This window comes from Triturus cristatus, chromosome 3_1, assembly GCF_964204655.1.
Source record: "Triturus cristatus chromosome 3_1, aTriCri1.1, whole genome shotgun sequence".
Lineage (NCBI taxonomy): Eukaryota > Metazoa > Chordata > Amphibia > Caudata > Salamandridae > Triturus > Triturus cristatus.
The window spans coordinates 697,108,459-697,131,569 of NC_140583.1; the positions used below are offsets into that span (position 1 = coordinate 697,108,459).

Below are 23,111 nucleotides of genomic sequence, written 5' to 3' on the forward strand. Positions count from 1 at the left end.
AACGCGGGGTGGGTGGAAATTTGTGGATCCACGCAGATTCCAGAACTTTCCATCCCAGAAGTGTGGGGAAAAGGTGTTTTTTTTGTCATTTTTTTACGTTTGCAAGGGATTCTGGGTAACAGACCATGGTGGGAGGCAGTCAAGTCACCCCATCCTGGATTCCTCTGGGTGTCTAGTTTTCAAAAATGTATAGGTTTGCTAGGTTTCCCCAGGTGCCAGCAGGGCTAGGGTTCAAAAACTACAGCTAGTCACTTTGCCAAAAAGGGTCATTTTTCACTGCAAAATGGAGGTGTGACCATGTTGCTTTTTGCGCCGTTTCCTGTCGCGGGCACTAGGCCGACCCGCACAAGTGAGGTACCATTTTTCTCGTAGGACTTTGGGGAACGCGGGGTCGGTGGAAATTTGTGGATCCACGCAGATTCCAGAACTTTCCATCCCAGAAATGTTGGGAAAATGTGTTTTTTTTGTCATTTTTTTACGTTTGCAAGGGATTCTAGGTAACAGACCATGGTGGGAGGCAGTCAAGTAACCCCATCCTGGATTCCCCTGGGTGTCTAGTTTTCAAAAATGTATAGGTTTGCTAGGTTTCCCTAGGTGCCGGCAGGGCTAGGGTTCAAAAACTACAGCTAGTCACTTTGCCAAAAAAGGGTCATTTTTCACTGCAAAATGGAGGTGTGACCACGTTGCGTTTTGCGCCGTTTCCTGTCGCGGGCACTAGTCCGACCCGCACAAGTGAGGTACCATTTTTCTCGTAGGACTTTGGGGAACGCGGGGTGGGTGGAAATTTGTGGATCCACGCAGATTCCAGAACTTTCCATCCCAGAAGTGTGGGGAAAAGGTGTTTTTTTTGTCATTTTTTTACGTTTGCAAGGGATTCTGGGTAACAGACCATGGTGGGAGGCAGTCAAGTCACCCCATCCTGGATTCCCCTGGGTGTCTAGTTTTCAAAAATGTATAGGTTTGCTAGTTTTCCCCAGGTGCCAGCAGGGCTAGGGTTCAAAAACTACAGCTAGTCACTTTGCCAAAAAGGGTCATTTTTCACTGCAAAATGGAGGTGTGACCATGTTGCTTTTTGCCCCGTTTCCTGTCGCGGGCACTAGGCCGACCCGCACAAGTGAGGTACCATTTTTCTCGTAGAACTTTGGGGAACGCGGGGTGGGTGGAAATTTGTGGATCCAAGCAGATTCCAGAACTTTCCATCCCAGAAATGTGGGGAAAAGGTGTTTTTTTTGTCATTTTTTTACGTTTGCAAGGGATTCTGGGTAACAGACCATGGTGGGAGGCAGTCAAGTCACCCCATCCTGGATTCCCCTGGGTGTCTAGTTTTAAAAAATGTATAGGTTTGCTAGGTTTCCCTAGGTGCCGGCAGGGCTAGGGTTAAAAAACTACAGCTAATCACTTTGCCAAAAAAGGGTCATTTTTCACTGCAAAATGGAGGTGTGACCACGTTGCGTTTTGCGCCGTTTCCTGTCGCGGGCACTAGGCCGACCTGCACAAGTGAGGTACCATTTTTCTCGTAGAACTATGGGGAACGCGGGGTGGGTGGAAATTTGTGGATCCACGCAGATTCCAGAACTTTCCATCCCAGAAATGTGGGGAAAATGTGTTTTTTTGTCATTTTTTTACGTTTGCAAGGGATTCTGGGTAACAGACCATGGAGGGAGGCAGTCAAGTCACCCCATCCTGAATTCCCCTGGGTGTCTAGTTTTCAAAAATGTATAGGTTTGCTAGGTTTCCCTAGGTGCCGGCAGGGCTAGGGTTCAAAAACTACAGCTAGTCACTTTGCCAAAAAAGGGTCATTTTTCACTGCAAAATGGAGGTGTGACCACGTTGCGTTTTGTGCCGTTTCCTGTCGCGGGCACTAGGCCGACCCGCACAAGTGAGGTACCATTTTTCTCGTAGGACTTTGGGGAACGCGGGGTGGGTGGAAATTTGTGGATCCACGCAGATTCCAGAACTTTCCATCCCAGAAATGTGGGGAAAATGTGTTTTTGTTGTCATTTTTTTACGTTTGCAAGGGATTCTGGGTAACAGACCATGGTGGGAGGCAGTCAAGTCACCCCATCCTGGATTCCCCTGGGTGTCTAGTTTACAAAAATGTATAGGTTTGCTAGGTTTCCCTAGGTGCCGGCAGGGCTAGGGTTCAAAAACTACAGCTAGTCACTTTGCCAAAAAAGGGTCATTTTTCCCTGCAAAATGGAGGTGTGACCACATTGCGTTTTGCGCTGTTTCCTGTCGCGGGCACTAGGCCGACCCGCACAAGTGAGGTACCATTTTTCTCGTAGGACTTTGGGGAACGCGGGGTGGGTGGAAATTTGTGGATCCACGCAGATTCCAGAACTTTCCATCCCAGAAGTGTGGGGAAAAGGTGTTTTTTTTGTCATTTTTTTACGTTTGCAAGGGATTCTGGGTAACAGACCATGGTGGGAGGCAGTCAAGTCACCCCATCCTGGATTCCCCTGGGTGTCTAGTTTTCAAAAATGTATAGGTTTGCTAGGTTTCCCCAGGTGCCAGCAGGGCTAGGGTTAAAAAACTACAGCTAGTCACTTTGCCAAAAAGGGTCATTTTTCACTGCAAAATGGAGGTGTGACCATGTTTCTTTTTGCGCCGTTTCCTGTCGCGGGCACTAGGCCGACCCGCACAAGTGAGGTACCATTTTTCTCATAGGACTTTGGGGAACGCGGGGTGGGTGGAAATTTGTGGATCCACGCAGATTCCAGAACTTTCCATCCCAGAAATGTGGGGAAAATGTGTTTTTTTTTGTCATTTTTTTACGTTTGCAAGGGATTCTGGGTAACAGACCATGGTGGGAGGCAGTCAAGTCACCCCATCCTGGATTCCCCTGGGTGTCTAGTTTTCAAAAATGTATAGGTTTGCTACGTTTCCCTAGGTGCCGGCAGGGCTAGGGTTCAAAAACTCCAGCTAGTCACTTTGCCAAAAAAGGGTCATTTTTCACTGCAATATGGAGGTGTGACCACGTTGCGTTTTGCGCCGTTTCCTGTCGCGGGCACTAGGCCGACCCACACAAGTGAGGTACCATTTTTCTCACAGGACTTTGGGGAACGCGGGGTGGGTGGAAATTTGTGGATCCACGCAGATTCCAGAACTTTCCATCCCAGAAATGTGGGGAAAATGTGTTTTTTTTGTCATTTGTTTACGTATGCAAGGGATTCTGGGTAACAGACCATGGTGGGAGGCAGTCAAGTCACCCCATCCTGGATTACTCTGGGTGTCTAGTTTTCAAAAATGTATACGTTTGCTAGGTTTCCCTAGGTGCCAGCAGGGCTAGGGTTCAAAAACTACAGCTAGTCACTTTGCCAAAAAAGGGTCATTTTTCACTGCAAAATGGAGGTGTGACCACGTTGCGTTTTGCGCCGTTTCCTGATGCGGGCACTAGGCCGACCCGCACAAGTGAGGTACCATTTTTCTCGTAGGACTTTGGGGAACGCGGGATGGGTGGAAATTTGTGGATCCACGCAGATTCCAGAACTTTCCATCCCAGAAATGTAGGGAAAAGGTGTTTTTTTGTCATTTTTTTCGTTTGCAAGGGATTCTGGGTAACAGACCATGGTGGGAGGCAGTCTAGTCACCCCATCCTGGATTCCCCTGGGTGTCTAGTTTTCAAAAATGTATAGGTTTGCTAGGTTTCCCTGGGTGTCGACAGGGCTAGGGTTCAAAAACTACAGCTAGTCACTTTGCCAAAAAGGGTCATTTTTCACTGCAAAATGGAGGTGTGACCACGTTGCTTTTTGCGCCGTTTCCTGTCGCGGGCACTAGGCCGACCGGCACAAGTGAGGTACCATTTTTCTCGTAGGACTTTGGGGAACGCGGGGTGGGTGGAAATTTGTGGATCCATGCAGATTCCAGAACTTTCCATCCCAGAAATGTGGGGAAAAGGTGTTTTTTTGGTCATTTTTTTACGTTTGCAAGGGATTCTGGGTAACAGACCATGGTGGGAGGCAGTCAAGTCACCCCATCCTGGATTCCCCTGAGTGTCTAGTTTTCAAAAATGTATAGGTTTGCTAGGTTCCCTAGGTGCCGGCAGGGCTAGGGTTAAAAAACTACAGCTAGTCACTTTGCCAAAAAAGGGTCATTTTTCACTGCAAAATGGAGGGGTGACCACGTTGCGTTTTGCGCCGTTTCCTGTCGCGGGCACTAGGCCGACCCGCACAAGTGAGGTAACATTTTTCTCGTATGACTTTGGGGAACGCGGGGTGGGTGGAAATTTGTGGATCCAAGCAGATTCCAGAACTTTCCATCCCAGAAATGTGGGGAAAAGGTGTTTTTTTTGTCATTTTTTTACGTTTGCAAGGGATTCTGGGTAACAGACCATGGTGGGAGGCAGTCAAGTCACCCCATCCTGGATTCCCCTGGGTGTCTAGTTTTAAAAAATGTATAGGTTTGCTAGGTTTCCCTAGGTGCCGGCAGGGCTAGGGTTAAAAAACTACAGCTAATCACTTTGCCAAAAAAGGGTCATTTTTCACTGCAAAATGGAGGTGTGACCACGTTGCGTTTTGCGCCGTTTCCTGTCGCGGGCACTAGGCCGACCTGCACAAGTGAGGTACCATTTTTCTCGTAGAACTATGGGGAACGCGGGGTGGGTGGAAATTTGTGGATCCACGCAGATTCCAGAACTTTCCATCCCAGAAATGTGGGGAAAATGTGTTTTTTTGTCATTTTTTTACGTTTGCAAGGGATTCTGGGTAACAGACCATGGAGGGAGGCAGTCAAGTCACCCCATCCTGAATTCCCCTGGGTGTCTAGTTTTCAAAAATGTATAGGTTTGCTAGGTTTCCCTAGGTGCCGGCAGGGCTAGGGTTCAAAAACTACAGCTAGTCACTTTGCCAAAAAAGGGTCATTTTTCACTGCAAAATGGAGGTGTGACCACGTTGCGTTTTGTGCCGTTTCCTGTCGCGGGCACTAGGCCGACCCGCACAAGTGAGGTACCATTTTTCTCGTAGGACTTTGGGGAACGCGGGGTGGGTGGAAATTTGTGGATCCACGCAGATTCCAGAACTTTCCATCCCAGAAATGTGGGGAAAATGTGTTTTTGTTGTCATTTTTTTACGTTTGCAAGGGATTCTGGGTAACAGACCATGGTGGGAGGCAGTCAAGTCACCCCATCCTGGATTCCCCTGGGTGTCTAGTTTACAAAAATGTATAGGTTTGCTAGGTTTCCCTAGGTGCCGGCAGGGCTAGGGTTCAAAAACTACAGCTAGTCACTTTGCCAAAAAAGGGTCATTTTTCCCTGCAAAATGGAGGTGTGACCACATTGCGTTTTGCGCTGTTTCCTGTCGCGGGCACTAGGCCGACCCGCACAAGTGAGGTACCATTTTTCTCGTAGGACTTTGGGGAACGCGGGGTGGGTGGAAATTTGTGGATCCACGCAGATTCCAGAACTTTCCATCCCAGAAGTGTGGGGAAAAGGTGTTTTTTTTGTCATTTTTTTACGTTTGCAAGGGATTCTGGGTAACAGACCATGGTGGGAGGCAGTCAAGTCACCCCATCCTGGATTCCCCTGGGTGTCTAGTTTTCAAAAATGTATAGGTTTGCTAGGTTTCCCCAGGTGCCAGCAGGGCTAGGGTTAAAAAACTACAGCTAGTCACTTTGCCAAAAAGGGTCATTTTTCACTGCAAAATGGAGGTGTGACCATGTTTCTTTTTGCGCCGTTTCCTGTCGCGGGCACTAGGCCGACCCGCACAAGTGAGGTACCATTTTTCTCATAGGACTTTGGGGAACGCGGGGTGGGTGGAAATTTGTGGATCCACGCAGATTCCAGAACTTTCCATCCCAGAAATGTGGGGAAAATGTGTTTTTTTTTGTCATTTTTTTACGTTTGCAAGGGATTCTGGGTAACAGACCATGGTGGGAGGCAGTCAAGTCACCCCATCCTGGATTCCCCTGGGTGTCTAGTTTTCAAAAATGTATAGGTTTGCTACGTTTCCCTAGGTGCCGGCAGGGCTAGGGTTCAAAAACTCCAGCTAGTCACTTTGCCAAAAAAGGGTCATTTTTCACTGCAATATGGAGGTGTGACCACGTTGCGTTTTGCGCCGTTTCCTGTCGCGGGCACTAGGCCGACCCACACAAGTGAGGTACCATTTTTCTCACAGGACTTTGGGGAACGCGGGGTGGGTGGAAATTTGTGGATCCACGCAGATTCCAGAACTTTCCATCCCAGAAATGTGGGGAAAATGTGTTTTTTTTGTCATTTGTTTACGTATGCAAGGGATTCTGGGTAACAGACCATGGTGGGAGGCAGTCAAGTCACCCCATCCTGGATTACTCTGGGTGTCTAGTTTTCAAAAATGTATACGTTTGCTAGGTTTCCCTAGGTGCCAGCAGGGCTAGGGTTCAAAAACTACAGCTAGTCACTTTGCCAAAAAAGGGTCATTTTTCACTGCAAAATGGAGGTGTGACCACGTTGCGTTTTGCGCCGTTTCCTGATGCGGGCACTAGGCCGACCCGCACAAGTGAGGTACCATTTTTCTCGTAGGACTTTGGGGAACGCGGGATGGGTGGAAATTTGTGGATCCACGCAGATTCCAGAACTTTCCATCCCAGAAATGTAGGGAAAAGGTGTTTTTTTGTCATTTTTTTCGTTTGCAAGGGATTCTGGGTAACAGACCATGGTGGGAGGCAGTCTAGTCACCCCATCCTGGATTCCCCTGGGTGTCTAGTTTTCAAAAATGTATAGGTTTGCTAGGTTTCCCTGGGTGTCGACAGGGCTAGGGTTCAAAAACTACAGCTAGTCACTTTGCCAAAAAGGGTCATTTTTCACTGCAAAATGGAGGTGTGACCACGTTGCTTTTTGCGCCGTTTCCTGTCGCGGGCACTAGGCCGACCGGCACAAGTGAGGTACCATTTTTCTCGTAGGACTTTGGGGAACGCGGGGTGGGTGGAAATTTGTGGATCCATGCAGATTCCAGAACTTTCCATCCCAGAAATGTGGGGAAAAGGTGTTTTTTTGGTCATTTTTTTACGTTTGCAAGGGATTCTGGGTAACAGACCATGGTGGGAGGCAGTCAAGTCACCCCATCCTGGATTCCCCTGAGTGTCTAGTTTTCAAAAATGTATAGGTTTGCTAGGTTCCCTAGGTGCCGGCAGGGCTAGGGTTAAAAAACTACAGCTAGTCACTTTGCCAAAAAAGGGTCATTTTTCACTGCAAAATGGAGGGGTGACCACGTTGCGTTTTGCGCCGTTTCCTGTCGCGGGCACTAGGCCGACCCGCACAAGTGAGGTAACATTTTTCTCGTATGACTTTGGGGAACGCGGGGTGGGTGGAAATTTGTGGATCCACGCAGATTCCAGAACTTTCCATCCCAGAAATGTGGGGAAAATGTGTTTTTTTTGTCATTTTTTTACGTTTGCAAGGGATTCTGGGTAACAGACCATGGTGGGAGGCAGTCAAGTCACCCCATCCTGGATTCCCCTGGGTGTCTAGTTTTAAAAAATGTATAGGTTTGCTAGGTTTCCCTAGGTGCCGGCAGGGCTAGGGTTCAAAAACTACAGCTAGTCACTTTGCCAAAAAAGGGTCATTTTTCACTGCAAAATGGAGGTGTGACCACGTTGCGTTTTGCGCCGTTTCCTGTCGCGGGCACTAGGCCGACCCGCACAAGTGAGGTACCATTTTTCTCGTAGGACTTTGGGGAACGCGGGGTGGGTGGAAATTTGTGGATCCACGCAGATTCCAGAACTTTCCATCCCAGAAATGTGGGGAAAATGTGTTTTTTTTGTCATTTGTTTACGTTTGCAAGGGATTCTAGGTAACAGACCATGGTGGGAGGCAGTCAAGTCACCCCATCCTGGATTCCCCTGGGTGTCTAGTTTTCAAAAATGTATAGGTTTGCTAGGTTTCCCTAGGTGCCGGCAGGGCTAGGGTTCAAAAACTACAGCTAGTCACTTTGCCAAAAAAGGGTCATTTTTCACTGCAAAATGGAGGTGTGACCACGTTGCGTTTTGCGCCGTTTCCTGTCGCGGGCACTAGTCCGACCCGCACAAGTGAGGTACCATTTTTCTCGTAGGACTTTGGGGAACGCGGGGTGGGTGGAAATTTGTGGATCCACGCAGATTCCAGAACTTTCCATCCCAGAAGTGTGGGGAAAAGGTGTTTTTTTTGTCATTTTTTTACGTTTGCAAGGGATTCTGGGTAACAGACCATGGTGGGAGGCAGTCAAGTCACCCCATCCTGGATTCCCCTGGGTGTCTAGTTTTCAAAAATGTATAGGTTTGCTAGGTTTCCCCAGGTGCCAGCAGGGCTAGGGTTCAAAAACTACAGCTAGTCACTTTGCCAAAAAGGGTCATTTTTCACTGCAAAATGGAGGTGTGACCATGTTGCTTTTTGCGCCGTTTCCTGTCGCGGGCACTAGGCCGACACGCACAAGTGAGGTACCATTTTTCTCGTAGGACTTTGGGGAACGCGGGGTGGGTGGAAATTTGTGGATCCACGCAGATTCCAGAACTTTCCATCCCAGAAATGTGGGGAAAATGTGTTTTTTTTGTCATTTTTTTACGTTTGCAAGGGATTCTAGGTAACAGACCATGGTGGGAGGCAGTCAAGTAACCCCATCCTGGATTCCCCTGGGTGTCTAGTTTTCAAAAATGTATAGGTTTGCTAGGTTTCCCTAGGTGCCGGCAGGGCTAGGGTTCAAAAACTACAGCTAGTCACTTTGCCAAAAAAGGGTCATTTTTCACTGCAAAATGGAGGTGTGACCACGTTGCGTTTTGCGCCGTTTCCTGTCGCGGGCACTAGTCCGACCCGCACAAGTGAGGTACCATTTTTCTCGTAGGACTTTGGGGAACGCGGGGTGGGTGGAAATTTGTGGATCCACGCAGATTCCAGAACTTTCCATCCCAGAAGTGTGGGGAAAAGGTGTTTTTTTGTCATTTTTTTACGTTTGCAAGGGATTCTGGGTAACAGACCATGGTGGGAGGCAGTCACGTCACCCCATCCTGGATTCCCCTGGGTGTCTAGTTTTCAAAAATGTATAGGTTTGCTAGTTTTCCCCAGGTGCCAGCAGGGCTAGGGTTCAAAAACTACAGCTAGTCACTTTGCCAAAAAGGGTCATTTTTCACTGCAAAATGGAGGTGTGACCATGTTGCTTTTTGCCCCGTTTCCTGTCGCGGGCACTAGGCCGACCCGCACAAGTGAGGTACCATTTTTCTCGTAGGACTTTGGGGAACGCGGGGTGGGTGGAAATTTGTGGATCCATGCAGATTCCAGAACTTTCCATCCCAGAAATGTGGGGAAAAGGTGTTTTTTTTGTCATTTTTTTACGTTTGCAAGGGATTCTGGGTAACAGACCATGGTGGGAGGCAGTCAAGTCACCCCATCCTGGATTCCCCTGGGTGTCTAGTTTTAAAAAATGTATAGGTTTGCTAGGTTTCCCTAGGTGCCGGCAGGGCTAGGGTTAAAAAACTACAGCTAATCACTTTGCCAAAAAAGGGTCATTTTTCACTGCAAAATGGAGGTGTGACCACGTTGCGTTTTGCGCCGTTTCCTGTCGCGGGCACTAGGCCGACCTGCACAAGTGAGGTACCATTTTTCTCGTAGGACTATGGGGAACGCGGGGTGGGTGGAAATTTGTGGATCCACGCAGATTCCAGAACTTTCCATCCCAGAAATGTGGGGAAAATGTGTTTTTTTGTCATTTTTTTACGTTTGCAAGGGATTCTGGGTAACAGACCATGGTGGGAGGCAGTCAAGTCACCCCATCCTGGATTCCCCTGGGTGTCTAGTTTTCAAAAATGTATAGGTTTGCTAGGTTTCCCTAGGTGCCGGCAGGGCTAGGGTTCAAAAACTACAGCTAGTCACTTTGCCAAAAAAGGGTCATTTTTCACTGCAAAATGGAGGTGTGACCACGTTGCGTTTTGCGCCGTTTCCTGTCGCGGGCACTAGTCCGACCCGCACAAGTGAGGTACCATTTTTCTCGTAGGACTTTGGGGAACGCGGGGTGGGTGGAAATTTGTGGATCCACGCAGATTCCAGAACTTTCCATCCCAGAAGTGTGGGGAAAAGGTGTTTTTTTTGTCATTTTTTTACGTTTGCAAGGGATTCTGGGTAACAGACCATGGTGGGAGGCAGTTAAGTCACCCCATCCTGGATTCCCCTGGGTGTCTAGTTTTCAAAAATGTATAGGTTTGCTAGGTTTCCCCAGGTGCCAGCAGGGCTAGGGTTCAAAAACTACAGCTAGTCACTTTGCCAAAAAGGGTCATTTTTCACTGCAAAATGGAGGTGTGACCATGTTGCTTTTTGCGCCGTTTCCTGTCGCGGGCACTAGGCCGACCCGCACAAGTGAGGTACCATTTTTCTCGTAGGACTTTGGGGAACGCGGGGTCGGTGGAAATTTGTGGATCCACGCAGATTCCAGAACTTTCCATCCCAGAAATGTGGGGAAAATGTGTTTTTTTTGTCATTTTTTTACGTTTGCAAGGGATTCTAGGTAACAGACCATGGTGGGAGGCAGTCAAGTAACCCCATCCTGGATTCCCCTGGGTGTCTAGTTTTCAAAAATGTATAGGTTTGCTAGGTTTCCCTAGGTGCCGGCAGGGCTAGGGTTCAAAAACTACAGCTAGTCACTTTGCCAAAAAAGGGTCATTTTTCACTGCAAAATGGAGGTGTGACCACGTTGCGTTTTGCGCCGTTTCCTGTCGCGGGCACTAGTCCGACCCGCACAAGTGAGGTACCATTTTTCTCGTAGGACTTTGGGGAACGCGGGGTGGGTGGAAATTTGTGGATCCACGCAGATTCCAGAACTTTCCATCCCAGAAGTGTGGGGAAAAGGTGTTTTTTTTGTCATTTTTTTACGTTTGCAAGGGATTCTGGGTAACAGACCATGGTGGGAGGCAGTCAAGTCACCCCATCCTGGATTCCCCTGGGTGTCTAGTTTTCAAAAATGTATAGGTTTGCTAGTTTTCCCCAGGTGCCAGCAGGGCTAGGGTTCAAAAACTACAGCTAATCACTTTGCCAAAAAAGGGTCATTTTTCACTGCAAAATGGAGGTGTGACCACGTTGCGTTTTGCGCCGTTTCCTGTCGCGGGCACTAGGCCGACCTGCACAAGTGAGGTACCATTTTTCTCGTAGGACTATGGGGAACGCGGGGTGGGTGGAAATTTGTGGATCCACGCAGATTCCAGAACTTTCCATCCCAGAAATGTGGGGAAAATGTGTTTTTTTGTCATTTTTTTACGTTTGCAAGGGATTCTGGGTAACAGACCATGGAGGGAGGCAGTCAAGTCACCCCATCCTGAATTCCCCTGGGTGTCTAGTTTTCAAAAATGTATAGGTTTGCTAGGTTTCCCTAGGTGCCGGCAGGGCTAGGGTTCAAAAACTACAGCTAGTCACTTTGCCAAAAAAGGGTCATTTTTCACTGCAAAATGGAGGTGTGACCACGTTGCGTTTTGTGCCGTTTCCTGTCGCGGGCACTAGGCCGACCCGCACAAGTGAGGTACCATTTTTCTCGTAGGACTTTGGGGAACGCGGGGTGGGTGGAAATTTGTGGATCCACGCAGATTCCAGAACTTTCCATCCCAGAAATGTGGGGAAAATGTGTTTTTTTTGTCATTTTTTTACGTTTGCAAGGGATTCTGGGTAACAGACCATGGTGGGAGGCAGTCAAGTCACCCCATCCTGGATTCCCCTGGGTGTCTAGTTTACAAAAATGTATAGGTTTGCTAGGTTTCCCTAGGTGCCGGCAGGGCTAGGGTTCAAAAACTACAGCTAGTCACTTTGCCAAAAAAGGGTCATTTTTCCCTGCAAAATGGAGGTGTGACCACATTGCGTTTTGCGCTGTTTCCTGTCGCGGGCACTAGGCCGACCCGCACAAGTGAGGTACCATTTTTCTCGTAGGACTTTGGGGAACGCGGGGTGGGTGGAAATTTGTGGATCCACGCAGATTCCAGAACTTTCCATCCCAGAAGTGTGGGGAAAAGGTGTTTTTTTTGTCATTTTTTTACGTTTGCAAGGGATTCTGGGTAACAGACCATGGTGGGAGGCAGTCAAGTCACCCCATCCTGGATTCCCCTGGGTGTCTAGTTTTCAAAAATGTATAGGTTTGCTAGGTTTCCCCAGGTGCCAGCAGGGCTAGGGTTCAAAAACTACAGCTAGTCACTTTGCCAAAAAGGGTCATTTTTCACTGCAAAATGGAGGTGTGACCATGTTTCTTTTTGCGCCGTTTCCTGTCGCGGGCACTAGGCCGACCCGCACAAGTGAGGTACCATTTTTCTCGTAGGACTTTGGGGAACGCGGGGTGGGTGGAAATTTGTGGATCCACGCAGATTCCAGAACTTTCCATCCCAGAAATGTGGGGAAAATGTGTTTTTTTTTGTCATTTTTTTACGTTTGCAAGGGATTCTGGGTAACAGACCATGGTGGGAGGCAGTCAAGTCACCCCATCCTGGATTCCCCTGGGTGTCTAGTTTTCAAAAATGTATAGGTTTGCTACGTTTCCCTAGGTGCCGGCAGGGCTAGGGTTCAAAAACTCCAGCTAGTCACTTTGCCAAAAAAGGGTCATTTTTCACTGCAATATGGAGGTGTGACCACGTTGCGTTTTGCGCCGTTTCCTGTCGCGGGCACTAGGCCGACCCGCACAAGTGAGGTACCATTTTTCTCATAGGACTTTGGGGAACGCGGGGTGGGTGGAAATTTGTGGATCCACGCAGATTCCAGAACTTTCCATCCCAGAAATGTGGGGAAAATGTGTTTTTTTTGTCATTTGTTTACGTATGCAAGGGATTCTGGGTAACAGACCATGGTGGGAGGCAGTCAAGTCACCCCATCCTGGATTCCTCTGGGTGTCTAGTTTTCAAAAATGTATACGTTTGCTAGGTTTCCCTAGGTGCCGGCAGGGCTAGGGTTCAAAAACTACAGCTAGTCACTTTGCCAAAAAAGGGTCATTTTTCACTGCAAAATGGAGGTGTGACCACGGTGCGTTTTGCGCCGTTTCCTGATGCGGGCACTAGGCCGACCCGCACAAGTGAGGTACCATTTTTCTCGTAGGACTTTGGGGAACGCGGGATGGGTGGAAATTTGTGGATCCACGCAGATTCCAGAACTTTCCATCCCAGAAATGTGGGGAAAATGTGTTTTTTTTGTCATTTTTTTACGTTTGCAAGGGATTCTGGGTAACAGACCATGGTGGGAGGCAGTCAAGTCACCCCATCCTGGATTCCCCTGGGTGTCTAGTTTACAAAAATGTATAGGTTTGCTAGGTTTCCCTAGGTGCCGGCAGGGCTAGGGTTCAAAAACTACAGCTAGTCACTTTGCCAAAAAAGGGTCATTTTTCCCTGCAAAATGGAGGTGTGACCACATTGCGTTTTGCGCTGTTTCCTGTCGCGGGCACTAGGCCGACCCGCACAAGTGAGGTACCATTTTTCTCGTAGGACTTTGGGGAACGCGGGGTGGGTGGAAATTTGTGGATCCACGCAGATTCCAGAACTTTCCATCCCAGAAGTGTGGGGAAAAGGTGTTTTTTTTGTCATTTTTTTACGTTTGCAAGGGATTCTGGGTAACAGACCATGGTGGGAGGCAGTCAAGTCACCCCATCCTGGATTCCCCTGGGTGTCTAGTTTTCAAAAATGTATAGGTTTGCTAGGTTTCCCCAGGTGCCAGCAGGGCTAGGGTTCAAAAACTACAGCTAGTCACTTTGCCAAAAAGGGTCATTTTTCACTGCAAAATGGAGGTGTGACCATGTTTCTTTTTGCGCCGTTTCCTGTCGCGGGCACTAGGCCGACCCGCACAAGTGAGGTACCATTTTTCTCGTAGGACTTTGGGGAACGCGGGGTGGGTGGAAATTTGTGGATCCACGCAGATTCCAGAACTTTCCATCCCAGAAATGTGGGGAAAATGTGTTTTTTTTTGTCATTTTTTTACGTTTGCAAGGGATTCTGGGTAACAGACCATGGTGGGAGGCAGTCAAGTCACCCCATCCTGGATTCCCCTGGGTGTCTAGTTTTCAAAAATGTATAGGTTTGCTACGTTTCCCTAGGTGCCGGCAGGGCTAGGGTTCAAAAACTCCAGCTAGTCACTTTGCCAAAAAAGGGTCATTTTTCACTGCAATATGGAGGTGTGACCACGTTGCGTTTTGCGCCGTTTCCTGTCGCGGGCACTAGGCCGACCCGCACAAGTGAGGTACCATTTTTCTCATAGGACTTTGGGGAACGCGGGGTGGGTGGAAATTTGTGGATCCACGCAGATTCCAGAACTTTCCATCCCAGAAATGTGGGGAAAATGTGTTTTTTTTGTCATTTGTTTACGTATGCAAGGGATTCTGGGTAACAGACCATGGTGGGAGGCAGTCAAGTCACCCCATCCTGGATTCCTCTGGGTGTCTAGTTTTCAAAAATGTATACGTTTGCTAGGTTTCCCTAGGTGCCGGCAGGGCTAGGGTTCAAAAACTACAGCTAGTCACTTTGCCAAAAAAGGGTCATTTTTCACTGCAAAATGGAGGTGTGACCACGGTGCGTTTTGCGCCGTTTCCTGATGCGGGCACTAGGCCGACCCGCACAAGTGAGGTACCATTTTTCTCGTAGGACTTTGGGGAACGCGGGATGGGTGGAAATTTGTGGATCCACGCAGATTCCAGAACTTTCCATCCCAGAAATGTGGGGAAAATGTGTTTTTTTGGTCATTTTTTTACGTTTGCAAGGGATTCTGGGTAACAGACCATGGTGGGAGGCAGTCAAGTCACCCCATCCTGGATTCCCCTGGGTGTCTAGTTTTCAAAAATGTATAGGTTTGCTAGGTTTCCCTAGGTGCCGGCAGGGCTAGGGTTCAAAAACTACAGCTAGTCACTTTGCCAAAAAAGGGTCATTTTTCACTGCAAAATGGAGGCGTGACCACGTTGCGTTTTGCGCCGTTTCCTGTCGTGGGCACTAGGCCGACCCGCACAAGTGAGGTACCATTTTTCTCGTAGGACTTTGGGGAACGCGGGGTGGGTGGAAATTTGTGGATCCATGCAGATTCCAGAACTTTCCATCCCAGAAATGTGGGGAAAAGGTGTTTTTTTTGTCATTTTTTTCGTTTGCAAGGGATTCTGGGTAACAGACCATGGTGGGAGTCAGTCTAGTCACCCCATCCTGGATTCCCCTGGGTGTCTAGTTTTCAAAAATGTATAGGTTTGCTAGGTTTCCCTGGGTGTCGGCAGGGCTAGGGTTAAAAAACTACAGCTAGTCACTTTGCCAAAAAAGGGTCATTTTTCACTGCAAAATGGAGGTGTGACCACGTTGCTTTTTGCGCCGTTTCCTGTCGCGGGCACTAGGCCGACCCGCACAAGTGAGGTACCATTTTTCTCATAGGACTTTGGGGAACGCGGGGTGGGTGGAAATTTGTGGATCCACGCAGATTCCAGAACTTTCCATCCCAGAAATATGGGGAAAATGTGTTTTTTTTGTCATTTTTTTACGTTTGCAAGGGATTCTGGGTAACAGACCATGGTGGGAGGCAGTCAAGTCACCCCATCCTGGATTCCCCTGGGTGTCTAGTTTTCAAAAATGTATAGGTTTGCTAGGTTTCCCTAGGTGCCGGCAGGGCTAGGGTTCAAAAACTCCAGCTAGTCACTTTGCCAAAAAAGGGTCATTTTTCACTGCAAAATGGAGGTGTGACCACGTTGCGTTTTGCGCCATTTCCTGTCGCGGGCACTAGGCCGACCCGCACAAGTGAGGTAACATTTTTCTCGTATGACTTTGGGGAACGCGGGGTGGGTGGAAATTTGTGGATCCACGCAGATTCCAGAACTTTCCATCCCAGAAATGTGGGGAAAATGTGTTTTTTTTGTCATTTTTTTACGTTTGCAAGGGATTCTGGGTAACAGACCATGGTGAGAGGCAGTCAAGTCACCCCATCCTGGATTCCCCTGGGTGTCTAGTTTTCAAAAATGTATAGGTTTGCTAGGTTTCCCTAGGTGCCGGCAGGGCTAGGGTTCAAAAACTACAGCTAGTCACTTTGCCAAAAAAGGGTCATTTTTCACTGCAAAATGGAGGTGTGACCACGTTGCGTTTTGCGCCGTTTCCTGTCGCGGGCACTAGGCCGACCCGCACAAGTGAGGTACCATTTTTCTCGTAGGACTTTGGGGAATGCGGGGTGGGTGGAAATTTGTGGATCCACGCAGATTCCAGAACTTTCCATCCCAGAAATGTGGGGAAAATGTGTTTTTTTTGTCATTTTTTTACGTTTGCAAGGGATTCTAGGTAACAGACCATGGTGGGAGGCAGTCAAGTCACCCCATCCTGGATTCCCCTGGGTGTCTAGTTTTCAAAAATGTATAGGTTTGCTAGGTTTCCCTAGGTGCCGGCAGGGCTAGGGTTCAAAAACTACAGCTAGTCACTTTGCCAAAAAAGGGTCATTTTTCACTGCAAAATGGAGGTGTGACCACGTTGCGTTTTGTGCCGTTTCCTGTCGCGGGCACTAGGCCGACCCGCACAAGTGAGGTACCATTTTTCTCGTAGGACTTTGGGGAACGCGGGGTGGGTGGAAATTTGTGGATCCACGCAGATTCCAGAACTTTCCATCCCAGAAGTGTGGGGAAAAGGTGTTTTTTTTGTCATTTTTTTACGTTTGCAAGGGATTCTGGGTAACAGACCATGGTGGGAGGCAGTCAAGTCACCCCATCCTGGATTCCCCTGGGTGTCTAGTTTTCAAAAATGTATAGGTTTGCTAGTTTTCCCCAGGTGCCAGCAGGGCTAGGGTTCAAAAACTACAGCTAGTCACTTTGCCAAAAAGGGTCATTTTTCACTGCAAAATGGAGGTGTGACCATGTTGCTTTTTGCGCCGTTTCCTGTCGCGGGCACTAGGCCGACCCGCACAAGTGAGGTACCATTTTTCTCGTAGGACTTTGGGGAACGCGGGGTGGGTGGAAATTTGTGGATCCATGCAGATTCCAGAACTTTCCATCCCAGAAATGTGGGGAAAAGGTGTTTTTTTTGTCATTTTTTTACGTTTGCAAGGGATTCTGGGTAACAGACCATGGTGGGAGGCAGTCAAGTCACCCCATCCTGGATTCCCCTGGGTGTCTAGTTTTCAAAAATGTATAGGTTTGCTAGGTTTCCCTAGGTGCCGGCAGGGCTAGGGTTCAAAAACTACAGCTAATAACTTTGCCAAAAAAGGGTCATTTTTCACTGCAAAATGGAGGTGTGACCACGTTGCGTTTTGCGCCGTTTCCTGTCGCGGGCACTAGGCCGACCTGCACAAGTGAGGTACCATTTTTCTCGTAGGACTATGGGGAACGCGGGGTGGGTGGAAATTTGTGGATCCACGCAGATTCCAGAACTTTCCATCCCAGAAATGTGGGGAAAATGTGTTTTTTTGTCATTTTTTTACGTTTGCAAGGGATTCTGGGTAACAGACCATGGAGGGAGGCAGTCAAGTCACCCCATCCTGAATTCCCCTGGGTGTCTAGTTTTCAAAAATGTATAGGTTTGCTAGGTTTCCCTAGGTGCCGGCAGGGCTAGGGTTCAAAAACTACAGCTAGTCACTTTGCCAAAAAAGGGTCATTTTTCACTGCAAAATGGAGGTGTGACCACGTTGCGTTTTGTGCCGTTTCCTGTCGCGGGCACTAGGCCGACCCGCACAAGTGAGGTACCATTTTTCTCGTAGGACTTTGGGGAACGCGGGGTGGGTGGAAATTTGTGGATCCACGCAGATTCCAGAACTTTCCATCCCAGAAATGTGGGGAAAATGTGTTTTTTTTGTCATTTTTTTACGTTTGCAAGGGATTCTGGGTAACAGACCATGGTGGGAGGCAGTCAAGTCACCCCATCCTGGATTCCCCTGGGTGTCTAGTTTTCAAAAATGTATGGGTTTGCTAGGTTTCCCTAGGTGCCGGCAGGGCTAGGGTTCAAAAACTACAGCTAGTCACTTTGCCAAAAAAGGGTCATTTTTCCCTGCAAAATGGAGGTGTGACCACATTGCGTTTTGCGCCGTTTCCTGTCGCGGGCACTAGGCCGACCCGCACAAGTGAGGTACCATTTTTCTCGTAGGACTTTGGGGAACGCGGGGTGGGTGGAAATTTGTGGATCCACGCAGATTCCAGAACTTTCCATCCCAGAAGTGTGGGGAAAAGGTGTTTTTTTTGTCATTTTTTTACGTTTGCAAGGGATTCTGGGTAACAGACCATGGTGGGAGGCAGTCAAGTCACCCCATCCTGGATTCCCCTGGGTGTCTAGTTTTCAAAAATGTATAGGTTTGCTAGGTTTCCCTAGGTGCCGGCAGGGCTAGGGTTAAAAAACTACAGCTAGTCACTTTGCCAAAAAAGGGTCATTTTTCACTGCAAAATGGAGGTGTGACCACGTTGCGTTTTGTGCCGTTTCCTGTCGCGGGCACTAGGCCGACCCGCACAAGTGAGGTACCATTTTTCTCGTAGGACTTTGGGGAACGCGGGGTGGGTGGAAATTTGTGGATCCACGCAGGTTCCAGAACTTTCCATCCCAGAAATGTGGGGAAAATGTGTTTTTTTTGTCATTTCTTTACGTTTGCAAGGGATTCTGGGTAACAGACCATGGTGGGAGGCAGTCAAGTCACCCCATCCTGGATTCCCCTGGGTGTCTAGTTTTCAAAAATGTATAGGTTTGCTAGGTTTCCCTAGGTGCCGGCAGGGCTAGGGTTCAAAAACTACAGCTAGTCACTTTGCCAAAAAAGGGTCATTTTTCACTGCAAAATGGAGGTGTGACCACGTTGCGTTTTGCGCCGTTTCCTGTCGCGGGCACTAGGCCGACCCGCACAATTGAGATACCATTTTTCTCGTAGGACTTTGGGGAACGCGGGGTGGGTGGAAATTTGTGGATCCACGCAGATTCCAGAACTTTCCATCCCAGAAATGTGGGAAAAATGTGTTTTTTTTGTCATTTTTTTACGTTTGCAAGGGATTCTAGGAAACAGACCATGGTGGGAGGCAGTCAAGTCACCCCATCCTGGATTCCCCTGGGTGTCTAGTTTTCAAAAATGTATAGGTTTGCTAGGTTTCCCTAGGTGCCGGCAGGGCTAGGGTTCAAAAACTACAGCTAGTCACTTTGACAAAAAAGGGTCATTTTTCACTGCAAAATGGAGGTGTGACCACGTCGCGTTTTGCGACGTTTCCTGTCGCGGGCACCAGGCCGACCCGCACAAGTGAGGTACCATTTTTCTCGTAGGACTTTGGGGAACGCGGGGTGGGTGGAAATTTGTGGATCCACGCAGATTCCAGAACTTTCCATCCCAGAAGTGTGGGGAAAAGGTGTTTTTTTTGTCATTTTTTTACGTTTGCAAGGGATTCTGGGTAACAGACCATGGTGGGAGGCAGTCAAGTCACCCCATCCTGGATTCCCCTGGGTGTCTAGTTTTCAAAAATGTATAGGTTTGCTAGGTTTCCTGTTAGAAATGGGATTTCTGGTTGGCTAAGGCTTGCGCCAAAGTCAGGCAGAAACCACCACTCTAGTCAGGGCAAGGAAGTTACACGCCAAAGATAACCCCTGCTCACCCCCTTGGTAGCTTGGCACGAGCAGACAGGCTTATCCCTGAGGCGATGTGTAAAGCGTTTGCGCGCGCACCCAGCAACAACACCCAAGGCCCACCACAAAGGAAACTCCACACAAGGTATTCTATAAAAATAGCCTTTGTATTATACACAACACATTAGATAAAAACACACACTCTACAATGTGCCAACAGGCACGGGCAGAATTTACAAGGGATCATATATACAGGGGACAGGGCCACATGGACCACTGTCAGGAATTAGCACTTAGAACATAGCACAAATCACCAATAGTAAACATAGGACATAACACAAAGTAACTGTAGAGCACAACCAGTCTCTACTGGCGCACTAATGACCTCAGCGTCATCACACTAGCATCAGGTGTAAAACCTATCCTGCATCTATCACAGGGGCATAAATACATTATGCACATTCTCAGTAGTCTAACGCATTAGACCTAACCACCTAAGTATCACTACTCTAGGGGCGTACATAACACAGAGAAGTACATTCTCCCTACCATCAACCTGAAAAGGTAAAACAACCTCCTAGGCAGAACTAACCACATTTAGAGGTATGAAATACAGGGAGCGCAAAATATACTATACACAGTACATTTCCTAACCCCATAAGCATGAACACAAGGTGCGCAAAACATACTACACCGTACATTTCCTAGCACCAAAATCACATTATAGTCCAGGTCGCACCAGAACCTAAACGTAGCAGCTGCCCACTACTTGCTGGGCAGCTGGGGACAGGGCAGGGCCTAAACGCTGCAGCTGGCACTAAGTGCTGCGCAGCTGGAAGGCAAATAGGGGCCTGGGCTCTCAAAGGGCCCATGACACAATGTCACAACGTGGGAGCCCTCTAGGCTCTAGAAACAACATGTCCCCAAGTCCCCCTGGGACTTCTAAATATCAAATGGCCCCCAAAGCTGGAGCCTTTCCTGGCTCTAAAAATAAATATACCCCCGTTGGAGCGCACCAGCGCTCTAAAGCACACCTGCCCAGCGTTGGAGCCTCGGGGCTCTATAACAATTATGTCCCTGGTTGGAGCGCACTCGCGCTCTAAAAGCCACACTGCCCCTATCGTTGGAGCGGCCCACTACCATGTGGGGGCCGCTCTGGCAGGAAGCACCGGCACTGGTGCCTCGGTCCCCTCCCTTCGCCCCCTGCCCTCGTTACTCACCGGCAGGAGCGAAGGCTGGACTGGACTCTTCTCGCGGCGCGGGGCTTCCCTCACTCCTGGGAGCCCCACGCTGCAGTCTCTACCCGGGACTTCTCTTCCTCAGCTCGCGGAGGCGGGGTGGGCTCCCGCCCTCCGGGAAGGGGTCCGCTTCGTTAAACCACGGTTTACCCGGTCCCCCATCTCGGGACCGGGACTCTGCAGATGGAGCCTGCGAGGCTCCGGGGCTTCATCTCCTAGCAACGGCGGCACTTCCGCTTCCGTCCCGCGGCCCCGCCCACAACCAGGCGGGCCGCGGGCTCGGCGGCGATTTTTAAATGCAGCTCGGGCCGCGGCGGTGATTTCTTTGGCGGGCAAGGTGCGGGGTGGGCACCCGCCGTTTTAAATAGGTAAATAAGCGGGGTAGGCACCCTTACTCAAGATGCAAGGCGGGGTGGCACCCGCCGGACACGGCCAATCGCGGGGTGGACTCCCGCCGCACATAGCAGATCGCGGGGTGGGCACCCGCTATTCCCACATAAAGATGAAGCGAGGTGGGCTCTCGCTCGCTAAGGCAACATGGGGGGAATCCTCACGATGGGGATTCCCTCACCCGGGGTGGCAGCACAGCGCTGCGCAGCCCCCAGGCTCTCCTCCTTTGGGGGGAAAGCAAGTCAAAGCGCTACTAGTGCGCAGTAAAGACTGCACGAAGTCTTGGGCAAAGCCAAAGGGGGAAAACGGTCCCAGATGTCCTGGCACAAAGAAATGGAGCAGCAAAGTTCCCAGCAAAGAGGCCCCTAGAAAGTAAGGGGCAATGGCCAAAAAGAACGGTCCCAGAAGTCCTCCGGCGTCCAGGGCATCCAGGGGCTGGGCAGGGCCCAGGGAGGCAAGCCTTCCCCTGGGCCCCAGCAGCAGCACGCCCCTGGCAGATTCAAGTGCAGAACAAGAACATTTTGTAAGGGGACACAGCCCCTTTTTATACACCAAATCCCTTTGTTCTGGGTTCAGGGTGAGGGGGAAAACCAGTCGCAGCTGGTTGGGGAGCACCCTTGATGTGCTCAGCCCCTCACTCTATTCACTGGCAGGGCTAGGGTCGTCAGTCGCACCACAGGGGGCGGAGCCAGCAGTGTGTGGGGAAAACCCTGCCCTATTCAGGTCCAAGGTGCACTCCTCCCCAGCCATCAGCATGCTAATCTCACACTCACCACTGGGGCAGACCCAACCAGACTCCTGGAGCCAGGCTCACCAGCCAGCTCCAGCCAATCACACGCCAGACGCACTGCACACAGAAGTGCCCACTTCTAGAAGTGGCACTTCCACACTAGGTACATGCACGCCGCACACATCATCGCGCAGCATTCACTCCCACGAGTCCGCACATACCAAACTCGGGCCTGCACACCCCACGCATCAGGAACTACCAGGGACACATACATTCCCCATGCATTCCTATGGGAGGGCAGGCCTATCTCACCACATGCACTCAGAGCACGCACGCACTTTACCCTGGGACACAGGGAAAGTGCGCAGAAACCAAGAAAATCACCACACCAAGTCACCAATAAAAGGCAAAAAGTTCAGGGGTGAACCTGCCAGAAGGGCCAAGTCCAACATTTCCCCAGGTGCCACCAGGGCTAGGGTTCAAAAACTACAGCTAGTCACTTTGCCAAAAAGGGTCATTTTTCACTGCAAAATGGAGGTGTGACCATGTTGCTTTTTGCGCCGTTTCCTGTCGCGGGCACTAGGCCGACCCGCACAAGTGAGGTACCATTTTTCTCGTAGGACTTTTGGGAACGCGGGGTGGGTGGAAATTTGTGGATCCATGCAGATTCCAGAACTTTCCATCCCAGAAATGTGGGGAAAAGGTGTTTTTTTTGTCATTTTTTTACGTTTGCAAGGGATTCTGGGTAACAGACCATGGTGGGAGGCAGTCAAGTCACCCCATCCTGGATTCCCCTGGGTGTCTAGTTTTAAAAAATGTATAGGTTTGCTAGGTTTCCCTAGGTGCCGGCAGGGCTAGGGTTCAAAAACTACAGCTAATCACTGTTAGAAATGGGATTTCTGGTTGGCTAGGGCTTGCGCCAAAGCCAGACAGAAACCACCACTCTAGTCAGGGCAAGGAAGTTACACGCCAAAGATAACCCCTGCTCACCCCCTTGGTAGCTTGGCACGAGCAGTCAGGCTTATCTCTGAGGCGATGTGTAAAGCGTTTGCGCGCGCACCCAGCAACAACACCCAAGGCCCACCACAAAGGAAACTCCACACAAGGTATTATATAAAAATAACCTTTGTATTATACACAACACATCAGATAAAAACACACACTTTACAATGTGCCACCAGGCACGGGCAGAATTTACAAGGGATTATATATACAGGGGACAGGGCCACATGGACCACTGTCAGGAATTAGCACTTTTTAGAAATAGGAATAATACTGTAGTACAAAATAGAAAATGTAGCACACAACCAGTAACTACTTGTAACCAGAAAGTACCA

The 23,111-nt window shown here is 49.3% G+C and overlaps 1 protein-coding gene across 1 annotated transcript in view; it reads left to right on the forward strand.

The window, feature by feature from the left end:
- LOC146860813 (sperm-specific sodium:proton exchanger-like) overlaps positions 1-23,111 on the forward strand; it is a 4,738,575-nt gene that overhangs the window by 855,156 nt on the left and 3,860,308 nt on the right. The window lies entirely within an intron of this gene.